Source organism: Hemitrygon akajei, chromosome 4, assembly GCF_048418815.1.
Source record: "Hemitrygon akajei chromosome 4, sHemAka1.3, whole genome shotgun sequence".
In the NCBI taxonomy this organism is placed as follows: Eukaryota; Metazoa; Chordata; class Chondrichthyes; order Myliobatiformes; family Dasyatidae; genus Hemitrygon; species Hemitrygon akajei.
This window is the reverse complement of record NC_133127.1, coordinates 52,922,059-52,939,665: the sequence shown is the minus strand read 5'-3', so window position 1 is coordinate 52,939,665 and position 17,607 is coordinate 52,922,059. Positions and strand designations below refer to the sequence as shown.

At 43.3% G+C, this 17,607-nt stretch overlaps 1 protein-coding gene across 1 annotated transcript in view; it reads left to right on the top strand.

Annotated features, from left to right (window-relative positions):
• Positions 1 to 17,607, top strand: part of LOC140726342 (uncharacterized) — a 97,256-nt gene that overhangs the window by 18,880 nt on the left and 60,769 nt on the right. The gene's annotated exons all lie outside the window — the stretch shown is intronic.

Here is a 17,607-nt window from a genome sequence, read left to right as displayed (position 1 = left end):
AAGACCAGTTGACTTGACCAGACATCAGAGGCCAATGTCTGCGAGACTGAGCAGGGACTGGAGGTTGGAGGCCAGATACCTGAGAGTCCAGGGCCAAGAACAGGAGGCCTGCTCAGGGTTTGGAGGCCTGTCTGTGTATGTGAATGGGTGGGTGGGAAAGGGGCTTGTTTTGCTCTTGTTGTCTTGTTTTGTTTCATTGTTGCTGCTTGTATTGTTCTGCTGAACATTGTGGGCATGCTGTGTCAGTGCCAGAATTTGTGGCAATTCTTGCAGGCTGCCCCAGCACATCCTTGAGTATGCTGATTGTTAATGCAGGTGATGCATTTCACTCTGTTTCAATGTACATGTGATAAACAAATATAAATCTAATCTAAATCAAAATTTTCTGTCATGGACTAGTCGTCAGAATTGTAAAAAAGAGAAAAGAAAAGTGAGTTGAGTAAGACTACGCTGGTTAGAAAATATGCAAGTGAATCAGTGCTTCACCTGGAAGGACTGTTTTTGGCACCCACACAAGCATAGGAAACACAATACCTCTTCCTTTCCCACCATTCAGGAGACTGCAATTCACTTGAACTTCTAGGGTGCTAAATTTGGTGTTCATAGTGTGGCTCCTCTGCATTGGACAACTAAATATAGATTTGTAAACCGTTTTGTGGAACACCTGCATTAAATCCATGTGTGTGGCGATAAACATCCAGTTACTGGTATGTTTGTTCTTAATAAAGACAAGCTTGGCAGGGGTTTACATTAGAACATTTTATACTGAACTGCTGCACAACCCTGTGCACGTGCAACCAGGTCACCCTCGTTGCTTCTGCTTCTAGGGGAACCCCATGCATTGTCCACTGGCATTTGAAGTCCTTTATTATGCACAGATAATAACACAAGTCTATGTCAATGCTGTAGTGGCATTTGCACCAGACTTCAGGGCAAGAGGTCCTGGGTTCAAATCCAGCCGACTCTTTGCCCAGGTTCCACTGGTGTTGGGTTGAGGGCTCAGCTAGCAACCTGACCTTGTAAAACAGACACTAAAAAAACAGCAAAGGTGCCACCCCATGTGCCAAAATTGAGGCGTGTGAGGAATTAAATAAGTAATAACACATCTTGTACTTGACTGAAAAACAAACACAATACCATGTGTTCCTACTGTAAGCCTGCAGGGAGCAATTATCCTTTCCAACAAAAATGTCTACATTCTGTAACTAGTCTCTTTTCTCATTTTTTTGTGAATTTTCAACTGTTCAACATTTCAGCTTCAATTGTAATGAGCAACTGCAGCCCCTTATCCACTCAACAACTTTCAGTCAGTCTCTGAGGTGATTTAATGGCCCTTTTTAGTCTGCTATATGTTTCCACTGGTGTGTTACTTGTAATTGTGCCACCAATGTTCATGTCTTTCTGAGAACTCTGATCGATATGTTCATTTCTTGCATATGCTGGATCTTTGGTGTACTAATGGGGTGACACCGTGGGTTGGAGCTTGTGGTCATAGATACACACGGTTCCTTCTCAGAAGTGTCCCTTGCTCTGTTTCGGTCTCATAGGAATGTGGAGCTACTTCCTCTTGCACATATTCCTGTATGCCAGAATCATTATCTCAGATTTCCAGGCATCAGGATGATAGTAGGCCTTTTGCAGTCTTGTCATGATACTCTTTCTGTTTTTCTTTCCCTTTCACCTTAGACAATTTGACCCTGTGTACTCCTTTTTCATGCATTGGAAGGTTAGTGCACATGTGTTAACACAAAGTACACTGCAAATGCTGTGGTCAAATCAACATATACAAATAAGCAGTACAACAAGTATAAACAGTCCTGACGAAGGGTCTCGGCCCGAAACATTGACTGCTCCTTTCAACAGATGCTGCCCAACCTGCTTAGTGCATATGTGTTGATCCATCAGCATTTGGGCTGGTGGAAAGCCATTCTACAGTGGAGCACTTTTGACCATTTTGCACTTTCTTCAGGAGGCCTTTCACTACCTTGACTGAACTACATTTTGCGTGATATGAACTTGAAGTTGTGTGTTAAAACCCCCAAACATTGGCAAAAGACTCAAATTCACAGCTCAAAAATTGTGGACACTACTTCACATTGAACTCCATGCCTTGCAGTTTTCAGGAAAGCGACAGCTGCTTTGCTGGATGTTGATTGCAGTGAGCCAACCTTTGGTAATTGGAAAAGTAGTCTATTACAACAAAATGATGACTCAAATCCACTCCAACTTTGAAGTACAGTCTCTCTAGGACAGGGTGTAGTGTAAGTGGTTCTACTTGCTGCTTTGGTCTGCAGGTAAGATATATTTCAATGAAGCTGGCTAATTGGTTCATTCTTGGCCAGTATGTCACCTCATGAGCTCTATGTTTACTTTCTTCCTCACCAAGATGCCCATCATGTATCTTCTTAGTTGCTGGCCATCCTTTCTGTATTGACTCTTTGAGTACTTTCATTGTTTCATCTGTCCCCACTGCTGTCCTAATCTACTGTGTTCTATCGGGAGATACTGGACTGGAGGTGTCAATCATGTCCACGCAGGCCTGTATATCTGCCCACAAAGGTCATGTGGTTAGTTTTATGGTAGACTTCTGGTATGGGCAGAATCCCATGCGGTAGCTGAAGAAAATGATCTCTTCCCTGTGGTGTGTTAAAAGTACAGTCTCGAATTTGCCTCATCAAGCTTCATCTGCCAAAACACAGATGATGCATCAAGCTTGCTAAGCTAAGACCTGCAATCTGGGACATGATTTTCTCCCATGTTGGCAATTTTTAAAATGCTCTCTCTTGATGGCTTTATTAAGATCTCTTGGGTCAAGACATGTCCGCAATGCTCCATTTTTTCCTTTGTGCAACGACCAGTGAGCTCACCCAATCTTCAATCTTCTGTATGACATTTATCTGTTCCATTCTAGTTCTTATTTATGTTCATCTCTAAGTGGAAACAGAACTTTCCTGTTTGCTTGGACAACAGGAGTCACTGTCTCTTGTTCATTTGTATGAATTTTTGTGTACATTAGCTAAACATTAAAGCTCCTCAAAGGCACCTGCATACTCTTCCAGGAATGTTGTATGATCATATTTGGTCTGTGAAGCCACTGTGAAAGCTCTTTTCACTAGGCTGAGCTTTTCACATGCACACAGACCTAACATTGGGTGTACTCTCTTTTCTACAATCAGGAGCTGTGAACTTAGATGCCGTCCCTTGTGCTTGAAGGTCATTCCTTTTACTGGAATGTCCTCTCCAGTGAGGCTGTCACTTTTAACTTCACTAGGTAAATCTTGCTCTTTACTTTAAGGCTTTTGTAATCATTCTTGGATAACAGATTCACCTGGGCTCTGGTGTCAAGCTTGAATGGTATTTCTGTCTCACTTACAGCCACTGGAATGACCCATTCTGTTTTACCAGCACCAACAGTGTGTAAAGAATCCATAAAGAATTCCTCCATTTTCTCATCAGCCGCGAGCACCTTTCTCTTGGTAGCCCCAGTTTTGCAGTGCTTTGCAAAATGGTTTTTCTTCCCACAATTATTGCAGGACTTTCCATAAGCTAGACATGTCTTTGGAATGTGACTACTTCTACATTTGCTGTCTGAGCCTTCCTTTTGGCTTTGCTGTTGCTTTGAGAAATGCCTTATGCACTGCTCCTCTGTGTTCACAGCATGCACTGTTGTGTCTGCCCTGTACAGCTTCTTAGCTTGAGCTCATGTGGTCTCTGCTGCCCTACACACATTCACAGCCTTTTCCAGTGTCAAATATTATACATGCAACAGTCTTTCTTTGAGTCCACTATGTGGAATTCTACAAACTATTCTGTCTCTAACTAGTCAGCTTCTCAAATCTCCAAATTCACAGGACTTACACAGTGTGTGAAGGTCAGCTAAGTATTGGTTGAAGCTAACCACTGGAAAAAACATATCTCTCAAATGTGATGATTTTACTTGGGACAAAATACTCCTTAAATTTTGTCATCAGAGTGTCCAATGTAAAAGCTGTCTCATCAATTTGAAAGCTGTTTTAGATGTCTTGCCTATTACATGCAGAAAAATAGATGCTTTCCACTTTTCATCAATCTCTCCCACTCCGCTAACAGCTGAACATATATTGAATCCCTGTTTGAAGTGTTAGATTGCCAGTAAGCTGCATTGGTGCGGGAGAACTTAGCTTATCTGTGATGGGAGCTCTGAGCCTCCCACCTGAATCTCTGTCAGTGAAACTGGTGACTTCTGAACTTCTGGAACAACGTGCTCTCTCTTGCTTCACTGGCCAGCTTCCCTCCGTCACTTGCTGCTAGCACCTTTCCTGCTCAGTCGTGCACGGTATGTATTTACTCTCTGTGTTTAGACCTCATGCCATCCTCTGACACCATGTTATGTTCTAAATAAAGACAAACCTGGCGTGGGTTTACATTATAACATCTTATAACGGAACTGCTGGTCAACCCTGTGCACATGCAACCAGGTTGCTATTGTGGCTTCCGGTTCAGGGTGAACACCTCACATTGCCCACTGGGGATGAAGTTCCTTATTATGTATACTTAATAACACAGTTGCCAAGCATTTTAATTCACCACCCCACTCCATCTGTGACCGCCCTGCATTGCTACAATGAGACTCAATGCATGCTTGAGGAATAACACCTCATCTTTTATCGGGGCATGTTGAAACCTACAGGACTCAAATGTCAAATTCTCCATGACTCATTCTTTCATTTCTGCTTGGCATAATTTTTGCTCAGTTCTTTTATTCGTATAGTCTACCCTATTGGGCTTGACCCACAACTTTGCTATATAACACAGGCAGGAAAGAACACTTTGCTTTCAACTACTGCTATAACTGCCTCCATTAACCCATTTAGCTCCGCCAATCGGAGGTATTATCTTGTTCTACACAGCTCTCCCCAATCCTTACTGTCACTGAAAACCAACACATTTTTTTCTTCCTTGCATTTCCAGTCCTGAAAAAGGGTCCCAGAACTGGAACATCAACTGTTTCTGTGTCTACTGCTGCTGCCTGATCTGCTGAATCTCTCCAGTATTTTCAGTTTTAATTAGCAGGAAAAGAGTATTTATAGTTGTTCAGTCTTGGAGACTGGAGTTTCAGACATAATGTTTTAGACAAAACAATGAACAAATAAATACATGTACTCAAGAGTTACAGTAATAATATAAATAGTAATAGTATAAAGGTCTCACATAGTGTGTGTAGCCTTGAATAAGACACTTGTGTTAGTTTAAATTAAAATAAATCTAAGAGCCAGAAAGTCTATAGTCATTGTAACCCTTAACTTTTTTATCTCTGATGTTCAGTGGGAGGGGTGAAGAAACTTTAGATATATGCCCATTATTAGAATAAAATACATAAACTAGAATATTATCAACTCCCATGATAAGCAGCAATAACACTCTTCATAATCGTTCCAAAATAGCTTGGCATATACTTTCAATTGCATTTACATGGTTATAGATTAATGTAATAAAATTGCATTTTTGACACATGCCCTATATTGTAAATATTTTACAAAGTTCTCCCAGCACTGCACAACATTTCCTTTCTAAATAGATAACAAGCCAACTTAGTAAAATTATACCAAAATGGGTAATAGTATTAACAGAAATAGCCCAAGATAACTATTTCATTTAAATTTTCCTCCAAGTGCCTAAAAGAATGTCCCCAATGCCCCATGGAACCCCCACTTTGTGCAGTATCTCATCACTTCAATCTTAACTTTAATCTTAACAGTGGAGTGTGCAAATCACAGATATAAAGATGGGCAAAATTTCTTTGCCAAGGGATTGAAAAGCATTGAAGCAGTTAAGTTAGCAGGGTTGATTTTATCTCTGGTGTAAAAACACAAATATGATTTTAAGTTTAGAACACTGCCTGGATAGTTTTAATGTGCAATTGCTAGGAGATCATCCTGAATACTATATTGACATTGCACTTTCTCTCAATTCTGTAGCAACTCCCAGTGGTACCAAATCCATTAGAATGTGTCAGAATATTGCATGAGGTTAAAGGACATCCAAAGTACATAAAGCACCACAGATAAAATGGGTATTCATGACCTGTGTATTATTTCAAAATATGAACAGCATAGATTTCAGTATTACTGTAACTCTTGAGTACATGTATTTATTTGTTAATTGTTTTGTCTAAAACTTCAGTCTCCAAGATCGAACAACTATAAATAAATTCTTGTTCTGCCAATTAAAACAGAAGAAGCTGGAAGCATTGAGCAAATCAGGCAACATCAGTAGAAAAAGAAACAGATTCAAGTAGAAAGGAACAATGAATAATAAAGATGGACATTACAATCTGTTCTTTGGAATTTCAGAGGCTCATTCTCTGAGTGGCTACATCACTTTATGTTTTCCATCTGCTTTTCCTCCTATTTTCTCTCTCACTGTCACTCTCATTCTCATTCTCACACTCAAGCACACAGATCCCATATTTCATCTTATTGATCTTGCAAAATAATTACCAATTTCCTGAACTATCTGACCCCTGAGCATTTCAAACCTACGTTTTATGTTTTATTCATTACTTGATTCTGGTCAAGATGGCACCAGCATACAACACTCCCTCAGTCAACATCTTCCAGATAGCTCACAAAAATAGCTCTTCTTACTTCTCTTACATCTGTTTTTCACCTTAAATGTGTTTGCGGGACTGTTAGAGCCTGCGTTTTACAGTTTGGAGATTGTTTGAGTGATCCAGAACTTTGCTGTTTCTGAGAAGATTCCAGGAAGTGTTCATATACTCGGATGGTCTCGATGTGAGGAAATGTCGAGACAGCGCGAGCCAATGTTCGACTCCATTTTGCCGTTTAAAACGTCCATTAATTGCCGATTAAAGAGTTAAGAAAGATTGAGACATCGAGGTGAATGTGGAAGGTGAGCAAGGTTTTCAGTGCTGACTGCCTGCGTTTTGATCACTGCCAGAGCAGTATTCTGTGAGTGGTCTATCACTGTATGGATCACTGTGGCAGCCAGCTAGGCCTCTCTGCCTCGTGTGGTGTCCCTCTCCTTCGATGAATGTCAGTGGTATCATAAGATGGTACTGTGGTTCTGCGATTCTGGATTGGACTATTGTGTTTATGCTCTGTGGACATTTTCAGACTTGTGTTTTTCAATATTCTGTGTTTCTTATCACTCGTTTCTTTTCTGTTTTGTTGTGCGAGGGAAGGGTGTTTGGGAGTTAATATTCTGTTGTGTTCTACGTATTCGTTTTTGTGTGGGGGAGGTATCATTTTTTGGGCGGGGTCAATGTTCCTGTTCTATTTTGTGTGGGGGGGTGGGGGTTTTGGGGGGGATTGATGATCAGGAAGCCATTCTTTTTTGTGGGGGGGGTTTGATGTCTCTCTCTCTGAACGACTTTCATGTTCTTTGTTTAGAGTTGTGTATGGATACATGCTTTGATCATACAGTAAATGAATGTTTGAACCTTCGTTCCACTTCTACTTCTGCATATCGAACTATTCCTGATATTCTTGTTTACTCTCCTCAAACTAATAAACCCACTCACCGATTTAATGGCATTCTGCCACAAATGATGTTTGCTTCATTATTACAGTCCCTGGCCTACTTCAACTCAATCCTTTTTTATTTCTTTTCATCAATATTGTTTCAAATACCATATTGTGGCACTTTTGTGCAGTAGATTTTATGTTTTAATTCTTTCCTTGTTAATCTGTTTGCTTCCAACATAACACACAATCTAATCTGTGCCATACACTTCATGCAATGTTTAAAACATCAATCTGTTCTAATACATTCTTAGTACATGATGATGTTTTTGACCTAATGCTTTACTATTTGAACTTAAACTGTGTTAATACTGTACATGTTTTATTTGCTTTAGAATCTCTAACTCAAAGTTTCCAATTTTTACAAACTGTTGCCTTATATCAACAATACAGAAAAAGTTAAATCATGTCAGAAACAGTTTAGTAAGGTTTTACATTTAAAATTTAACTACTTGCTTAGTCTATCTCTTACAAATTTCTGCCTTGAGGGCAAGTTATCTTTATGACGACCATTTTAACTTCTCTCATGTACCTAATAAAGTGGCCACTAAATGTATGTTCATGGTCTTTTGCTACAGGAGCCCATCTATTTCAAGGTTTAATGTGTCATTCATTCAAAGATACTCCTCTGCACACCACTGTTTTATGAGATTATTCAGAGAGCATACAGCCATTTCTGTGAAACCAGAGACACGAGACTCATAAGGCAGGGCACTCAGACCCTAATGGACCATAAGTCCACTCTGCACGTCAACAACAGTGATGCCTCTCTTCCTGCTTGTTGGATGTCTTTAACACTCGATTTGATGCACACAACTACGTGCCATTGCATAAGGCTCCCCTTTCCCCTGAGAAGCAGGCAGTCTGGCCACAGCTGACGTTCAAGTCAAGTTTATTGTCATCTGTCTGTACATATATACAACCAACCAAACCAACATTCCTCCAGACCACGGTGCACCCACACAACATATATCGCACACAGCACATAAACCAAAATATTATACTATAAATAGTTAATAAAGTTCAAAGCGCATGTTGTGCACAGCACAAGTAAACAGCTTGCTGTCTGAGTAATGAGACCTTGGTGGTGACATGGTATTCATTAGTCTCACAGCCTGAGGGAGGAAGCTGTTATCCAGTCCTGGTGCCTTTGTACCTCCTTCCTGATGGTAGTGGGTTAGGGTTGGTAGGGATTTTGGGCCTTCGTTTGTAACAGCCCTGGTAAATGTCACAGATAGTGAGGGAGGAAGACCTCGGTGATCCTCTCAGCGGTTTTTGCTATCCTCTGCAGGTTCTTGAGGTCCGATGCCTTGCAGCTTCCGTATCACACCATGGTGCAGCCACACAGGGTACTCTCGATGGTGCTCCTGTAAAAAGTTGTTAAACTGGGGTCAGGGAGCATTGCACGCCTCAATCTCCTCAAAAAGTGTAGACGTTGCTGGGCCTTCTTCATTAGTGAGGAGCTATTCAGGGTCCAGGTTAGATTGCCTATTATGTGCACACCAAGGAACTTTGTGCTCTTCACTCTCTCCATGGTAGAGCCATTGATGTGCAATGGAGAGTGGTTGAATTTCGCTATCATCTGTCAAGAAGTCCAAGATCCAGTTACAGAGAGGGTGTTGAGTCCCAACGAGGAGAATTTACCCACCAGCCTCTGAGGGATCATCGTGTTAAACACCAAGCTGAAGTTGACAAACAACATCCTGGTATAAGAGGCATTGTTTCCAATGTGGGACAGGATGGAGTGGAGGGCCGAGGCTATGGCATCATCAGTGGATGGTTTGAGCAGTGACCGAACTAGAAAGAGTCTATTGTAACTGGCATGTGGGATTTTATATGATCCTTACCAGCCACTCAAAACACTTCATGATTGATGAAGTCAGTGCCACTCGGCAGTAAACCTTTAGGTGAATTACTGTTGTTCTCTTGAGCACCAGAATGGTCGCAGCTTCAAGGTGGCTCCTATCATCCCAGTACCCGAGAAGGTGACAGTAACTTTCCTCAATGACTACCGTACAGTGGCACTGACCTCAACAATAATGAAATGTTTTGAGTGGCTGTTCATGGATTGTATTAATTCCTATCTTCCTGCTACAGTGGACCATTTCCAGTTCACTTATCAGCCAGATCAGTCCATTGATTATGCCATCGCCGCTGCACTCCGTTTCATCCTGTCCCAGCTGGAAAATGGTGCCTCACATGCCAGGATGTGGTGTATCAACTTCATGTTGGCTTTTAAAATGATCATGCCTCCAACGCTGGTGGGTAAGCTGTCCTCATTGGGTCTCAACACCTCTCTCTGTAACTGCATCTTGGACTCCTTGACAGAGAGGGCACAGTCAGAAACGTCTCTAGCTTTATTACACTGAGCACTGGCGACCCCAGGGCTGTGTGCTCAGCTTGCTGCTTTACTGTTAGATCCAATTCTAATTGAATCATCGTTCGCTGATGACACATCAGTGGTTGGCCTCATCAACACCAACAAAAAGACACTAATAGAGAGGAGGTAGAGCAGCTGGTAGAGTGGTGAAAGCACAACTTGAGTCTCAGTGTAGATAGGACCAAAGAAATGATTGTGGACTTCAGGAAGGTGCAGGCTGACCACTCCTCACTGTACATAGGTGGCTTCTCTGTGGAGAGAGTTAGGGGAGCCAAATTTCTGGGAGTGCTCATAAAAGGTGAACTCACCTGATCCCTCAACACCATCTCTTTGGTCAATAAAGCACCACAGCGTCTCCACTTCCTGAGGAGAATGAGGCGAGAAAGGCTCTCAACCCTCTCCCTATTCAGGCAGCATTGAGAATGTCCTGACCAGTTGCATCACTGTCTGTTACGGTATCTGACTGCAAATCCCTACAAAGGATTATGAGGACTGCCAAGTGGATCATCGGAGTCTCCCTTCTACCCATCAGAAATATTTATCTGAAACGCTATGTATGCAGGGCCCTTAACATTGTCAATGATCCCTCCCATTTAACTAACAATATCTTTGACCCCCTACAACCCCAACCATCAGGCAGGTGGTACCCGTAGCATCAGGACAGGAACGGTTAGGATGGGAAGCAGCTACGTCCTCCAGGCATAAAGACTACTGAACTCCCTGCCACCAACCAGGGCTCATCATGTACGAAGTGCTAGTAGCATTATACTCTTTAACTTGTGTCATAAATGTACCTTATTATTTGTTAATTTATTTATGGTAATACTACTTTATATGTTGTGTGTGTGAGTTATATGTACTGCATTGTGCATCTTGGTCTGGAGGAACATTGCTTTATTTGCTGGTATAACAGTATGTTTGACTTGAACTTGATCACGTGGTTATTTGAGTTACTGTCACCCTCCTATCAGCTTGAACCATTCTCCTCTGACCTCTCATTAACAAGGCGTTTTCAGCTACCGAACTGCCACTCATTGGATGTTTTATTGTGTTTTACATCATTCTCTGTAAACTCTCGAAACTGTTGTGTGTGAAAATCTCAGGAGACCAACAATTTCTGAGTTCCTCAAACCACTCCATCTGGCACCAACAATTGTTTCAGTCAGTCCTCATTCTGATACCTTGTCTGAGCAACAACCAAATCTCTTGACCATGTCTGTATGCTTTTATGCATTGAGCTGGTGTCGCATGATTGGCTGGTTACATAATTGTGTGAACAAGCAGATTTGCTTAATAAAGCGGCCACTAAATTTATATGTCCATGCTTATTCAATTTCCAGGGATTTTGAGTTGTAATCATATTTAGTTATGATTTTGTTTGGTGCTTGATGAGCTGTATTAAATCTGTATTTTTTTCTAATGCAGAGAAGAAATGTTGATGCTTTTCCCATGTCCTTATCTTGAATATCTGGACCAGGAACATGTATTATATGAGTCAGTACTTTATAGCTGCCTACCTTGTGCCGCTTGTGTTTGGTTAAATAGATGTCAGCTTATTCTTGATTAAGCGTAGCTTTGCTCTGTCTCAATAATTAAAGAGCTCTGAGATACATGTGTTTATTCAAAATGGTTGTCATACCCAGGGAGCGGGGATAAGCTGCCACTACCTATAAAGTGCTCCCAATGGCATGCATCTCAAATTAGCCTCTGATAATCAAGCCCAACTTCTGGCTTCACGTGGCAGAACTGACAGGAGAAGGGGTGAAAGTAAGTCACTGGTGCCTTAGATCCAGTTGCTTCGGGCAGGTGGAACTCGTTAGCCTGGGAAGGAAACACATCTAGGAGAAGGAAAACTCTGATTAATACCTCCACTTAATGGCTTTGGGAGTAAACCCTGAGGAAGAAATCCAGAGTCAGAGCCCCTAAGGCATTCTGATGTTGATTCAATGTCATTCTGGCAGCTCCTACAGTTCAGCTGTCATCAAAAAGTTATGCCTGGCATCCCTTTTGACATCAGCATCTAGACCAAGAGGAGGATTGTGATGCTTGGGCAACTCATGGTCTTCATACACCTCCTGCCCAGGATTTGGTGACACCAATCTTCACAAGCAACTCAAGACCTGGGGCGATGGGCGAGTGGCAATGGTGGCAGGCATAAGATGGTGCTGGGAGCCATTAGTCGTGGACCTGCACTCAGGCAGCCAAGGCAGGATGGTTGCTCTCTTCTCACGAGGCAGGGGCAGTGTTCGGCAGCCATCTTTGCGTCAGAGCAGACATCTTTGAGGGACTGCACTGCTCCCCCCTCACAGGAAAGGGACCTAAAGAATGCTTGCCTCACCCTATCATGTCAGCATACCACAGCTGACCGGCCATGTATTTTGCAGTCGAACTACCTAAAAAACCACAAAAGAAAGAAGAACCATCAGAAAGCTGAACAAACTCTGTGCTGGAACCTGGAACGTCAGGACATTCATGGACAACAATGCGAGGAACAGACCAGAGAGGTGACCTGCACTTGTAGGACACGTGCTTGTAGTACAACGTCAACATTGCAGCGTTCAGTGAGGCACGCCTGGCCTAGACTGGTGAAATCACAGAAGTAGGGGCTGGCTACATGTTTTTTTGGAGTGGCAAGGGAAAGGATGAAGCTAGAGACACAATCTCTAGCCATTGCCATCTGGTCCACAATCACTAAGAACCTGGAGTCCCACCCCAGAAGCATCAATGATCTCCTCATGGTAATGAAGCTGCCTCTGAAAGCCAAGATCAGTGCCTACACACCCACTATGACCTACAGCTCTGAACAGGACAAACTGTTCTACCAGGAACTTGGCCAGCTATTACACTCTGTCCCCAAAGATGACAAGATTCTGCTGCTTGGCAACTTTAATGCCCGAGTAGGCAGTGACCATCAGGTTTGGCCAGAAGTCACTGGCAACCTTGGCCTTGGAAAGGAGAATTCAAATGGGCAGGTACTACTTACCTTCTGTGCATAAAATTGGCTGACAACCATCAACACCTTCTTGCGGCTTCCAGACATCTGCAAGGCAACCTGGATGCACCTGTACTCCAAAAACTGACACCTGGTTGATTACATAATCACAACGTGCCAGGACATCAGGGATGTGATCATCACCAGAGCGATGAGGGGTGCAGACTGCTGGACCGACCACATCCTGCTGAGAAGTGAGCTGCTATTTCAGATCGCCAGGGCACACAGGCACCAGCAGGCTGACACTAAGCGGAAGCAGAACATTCAACAGCTCGGTGAACCCAGCATCAAAGAAGATCTGATCAGTAAACTGGAGGAACAACTTGAGCAACTGCCTGAGGAAACAGACCCAGAAACAGTATGGGCTGTCTTCAGAGACACCCTGTACAGCACTGCAAGTGCTGTTCTCGGGCATCCCAAGAGGAAGCATCAGGATTGGTTCGATGTGAACAACTCTGACATCATCATCCTTCAAGCAGAAGCAGAAAGCCTTGGCAAGCTGGCTCAATGACAAATAGTCAGTCTCCAAACATGACTGCTTGAAGCACCTCTGTAGTAAGGTCCATGCTGAGCTGTGGAAGATGAGAGATCAGTGGTGGGAGGCCAAAGCGGCAGAGCATCAGCACTATGCTGACCAGAACAACACAAAGATGTTTTTGATGGTCTAAAGGCAGTGTACGGACCTTCCTCCAACATCATGGCACCAGTCTGCTCCTTGGATGGAGCGCTCCTCACTGACAAAGGCGACATTGTCCAACGCTGGGCCGGCCACTTCAACCAGCTGCTGAACAGACCATCCCAGACAGATGACCAGGCCATAGAAGACGTGGCCCAGCACCCAGTCTTGGAGGCCTTTGATCCCTCTACATTGGTAGAAGCTAGAAAGGCAGTCAACCAGCTGCAGCCAGGTAAGGCCCCTAGCCTGGATGGGATTCAAGGAGAGTGGCAACACCCTCCTTCAGAGGCTGACAGAGCTCATGCAGCAGTTCTGGGAGAAAGCCTGTGTGCCACAGGACTTCAGGGATGCAAACGCCATCCAACTGTACAAGAACAAGGGGACAGGGCATCCTGTGACAGTCACAGGGGGATATCTCTCTTGAGCATAGCTGGGAAGATCATGGCCCGTGTCATACCAAACAGGATTACCTCTCACCTCCTCGATGACGTTGTCTCAGAGGGCCAATGTGGTTGCAGATCTAACAGACGGACAGTGAACATGATCTTTGCTAGTCAGACAGATCCAGGAGAAGTGCCAGGAACAGATCCAGAATTTCTACGTCCTCTTTGTGGACCTGACAAAGGCATTTGATACCCTCAGTTGCTCAGGCCTTTGGCTCATTGTTACCAAGTTAAGACTGCCCCCCTCCCCCAAAGGCTGGTCAGCATTGTCAGGTCATTCCATGATGACATGATGGCCAGGGTCATCGGAAACGGCTGAACCTCTAACCCTTTCCTAGTAACTATCGGTGTCAACCAGGGCTGTGTCTCACACCTACTCTGTTCAGCCTGCTGTTTGCCGTGAAGCTGTTCTCTGTTCTTTCACAGACTGATGCAGGAATAACAATTCGCTAAGGACTGATGGACACTTCTTTGATCTGCGACACCTCAAGGCCGAGAACAAACTGCTGGAAGCAATAGTACGAGACTTTCTCTCTGCGGATGACTGCGCCCTTGCAGCGCACGGTGAAAGGGACTTGCAGGAGCTCACTGACTGCCTTGCTGTGGTAGCAAGAAAATTTGGCCTAACCATCAGCCTGCAGAAGACAGAAGTTTTACTTCAGCCGGCACCCCATACCTACCCTGTGGAACCACAAATTGAGATTGAAGGTACACAACTCAACAATGTTAACACCTTCACCTACCTGGGAAGCTGCCTCACCACCTCCTGCAGTCTAAATTGAGAGGTCTAAAGCAGACTTGCAAAAGCTGGGGCATCATTTGGCAGGCCATGGACACGTGTGTGGGAAGAATATGGCATCTGGCTGAAGACCAACATGGCAGTCTACAGAGCAGTTGTCCTGACTTCTCTGCTGTATGGTTGTGAAACATGGACACCATACTAAAGGCACACCAAGATGCTTGACCAGTTCCACCTGTGATGCCTTCACAAGATCATGGGCATCTCTTGGCAAGGCAGAGCCCCACCACAGAAGTGCCATGAAGGGCCAAGAGCTCTGGAACCGAGACACTGATCATGAAGGTTCAACTTTGATGGGTTGGACATGTGGTCCGGAAGGAAGACAACCACCTTCCAAAGATGGTATTCTTTTCTGAGTTGGCACATGGCACCAGATACACACAAAGTTCTATAAAGACTGTGTGGAAAGCATCCTTGAAGGCATACAATATCCCTGTGACCGGTTGGTAGACCTTGGCCAAATCCACAATGCCTAGCACTTGGCAGTCTACAAAGGCACCAGCACATTCAAAGAGCAGTGGCTGAAGGACCTCAATCAAAAGTGCCAGGACCACAAGGAGAGACTATTTGACCCTTCAATGGCCGTAATGTGTCCGGCCTGTGGGCACATCTGCGCTTCCCAGTTCCGGCTTTGCTCTCCTCGGAGTCATCATTCCCAACAGACTTCAAAGAAGGAGATGATATGAATAGCGATTTCTGGGTCACATGACTTCCTTCATTCCTTAAATACTATAAATAATATGTAGCTAAATAAAATCATAATGCCTCACTAGTAAAGTAAACAAAGATTTTTTCAGTAACACAAAGTTCTGTACACGATGGGAATCTTGAGCAACACACACAAAATGCTGGAGGAACCAGCAGGTCAGGTAGCATCTATGGAGATGAATAAATAGTTAACTTTAGGGCTGGGATCCTTTACGATGACTGGAAGGGAAGGGGGAAGAAGCCAGAAAAACAGGGTAGGGAGGGGAAGTCCAAGCAGGAAGATGATAAATAAAACAAGGTGAAGAGGAAACGGGGAATGCTTTCCAATGCCCCTTTGCAAACATCTAGGCACTCTAGGTGATCATTGCAATTTTCCCAATCCACAGCTTCTAAAGATCTTTACTCTCAATTTATTTTTAATATTTGAATGTTTTAACTAACTTAATTGTTTCAGAATCAATTTCCCAGTGAGGTTTGTACCTGTGCGCTGATGGTTTAAATAGTTTTGCCAAGCCACAACCATTTCATGATGTGCTGTTGTCAAGCAACTGGGCATGGCTGAGAATTGCTTTTCAGTGTAAATTCATCTTGAATTCCCACAGTATGTTGTTTCACTTGCAGCTAATGTCATATGTAAACTCATCACACAGTGTCCTGACCTCGCACAATGCAAGATAAATGTTGGCTATCAGGTGATCTTCAAAAGAAATATAGAGTCCGGTGACTTAAGAATTTCTCTGTACTGCAGGCAGTGGTCAGAATATCAAATCCAATTCCCTTAAAAGAGACAATGACATAAACCTCTCCAAATGAGTAATTAATTAACTGTTCTTGACTACACTGATACTGATCTTTATTTTTGAAACCAAGCTTGCAGTTTGTTAATGAATTACATCCAGGTAATTTGATCCTAATCAGAAAAACTTTAGGGAAACTCCAATGAGGTGGACAAACTTCTCTGGCTGTGATTTAAATTATTTCATTTTACTGTGGACCTCCAGAACAACTTTACTGGTAAATTCTTCTGTAACATTTAAAAAAATTTAAATTAGTAATGTGATCTTCGATTAATTAAAATCAGAAATCTACAAGCATATTTTGATGGTGTTTAATAGGCTTTTAAGTAGACACATGAAAATGAATAGTACATCTTGTTCCAGAAAATAATGAATGACTTTGAATGTGTTCAGTCCAATTTTCCAATAGGTAAAGCCAAAAGTCCTAATTTTGCATCTGATGTTTGTAGACTTCAATAGGTTTCAATAGGTACATTTAATGTCAGAGGAATGTATACAATATACATCCTGAAAATCTTTTTCTTTGCAAACATCCACGAAAACAGAGGAGTGCCCCAAAGAATAAATAACAGTTAAATGTTAGAGGGCCAAAGTGCCCCCCAGCTCCCGCTTCCCGTGCAGAAGTGCCCCCAGCTCCCCCCTCCCATGCACAAGCAGCAGCAAAGCAACAACCCCCCCAACTTCCCCACCAGCAAAAAGCATCGGCACCTCCCCCACCCCCCACCACGCACTCAAGCGTGTAGAGAAGCATTAATAAAGACACAGACTTGCAGTATCTCAAAGACTACTTGTTCACCCGGTAATTCAATATACCACAGGCTCTCTCTCTGCCTAGAAAGGAAAAAGAGGTGTCCCCCTTTCACAGCGGGAGGGGAGACATAACAAAACAACTCACCGATTTATGGTGTTAGAAGTCTTTTGCATCACTTTTTTCGAGCTCTATGCCCAAAGAACTTGAGTCTCTGGGCACAGAGCCAGAAGCCAGATCACTGCTTTTCATCTTCCATCTCCCACAATGCATCAGGCAGCACTGACCTTGAGTCCGCCCACCTCCAGGGCCTTGAAAATCTGGCATCCTGAAGGCGCGCTGGTCTTCCAGGCCACGTCCTCGGCATTTTGAAAAGCGGCCAGTCATGAGAAACTGAAAGTGGATCCCATTTCCACAATGAACAGAAGTCAGGGTGTAACTCCAGGTCAGGGTCTTCAAAAGAACCCTGAAAAGGAAAAAAAGGAGATATTAAAGATAGAAATAAAGCTGTTTCTGAAGATGCAAGCAAAGGAGTCGCTGT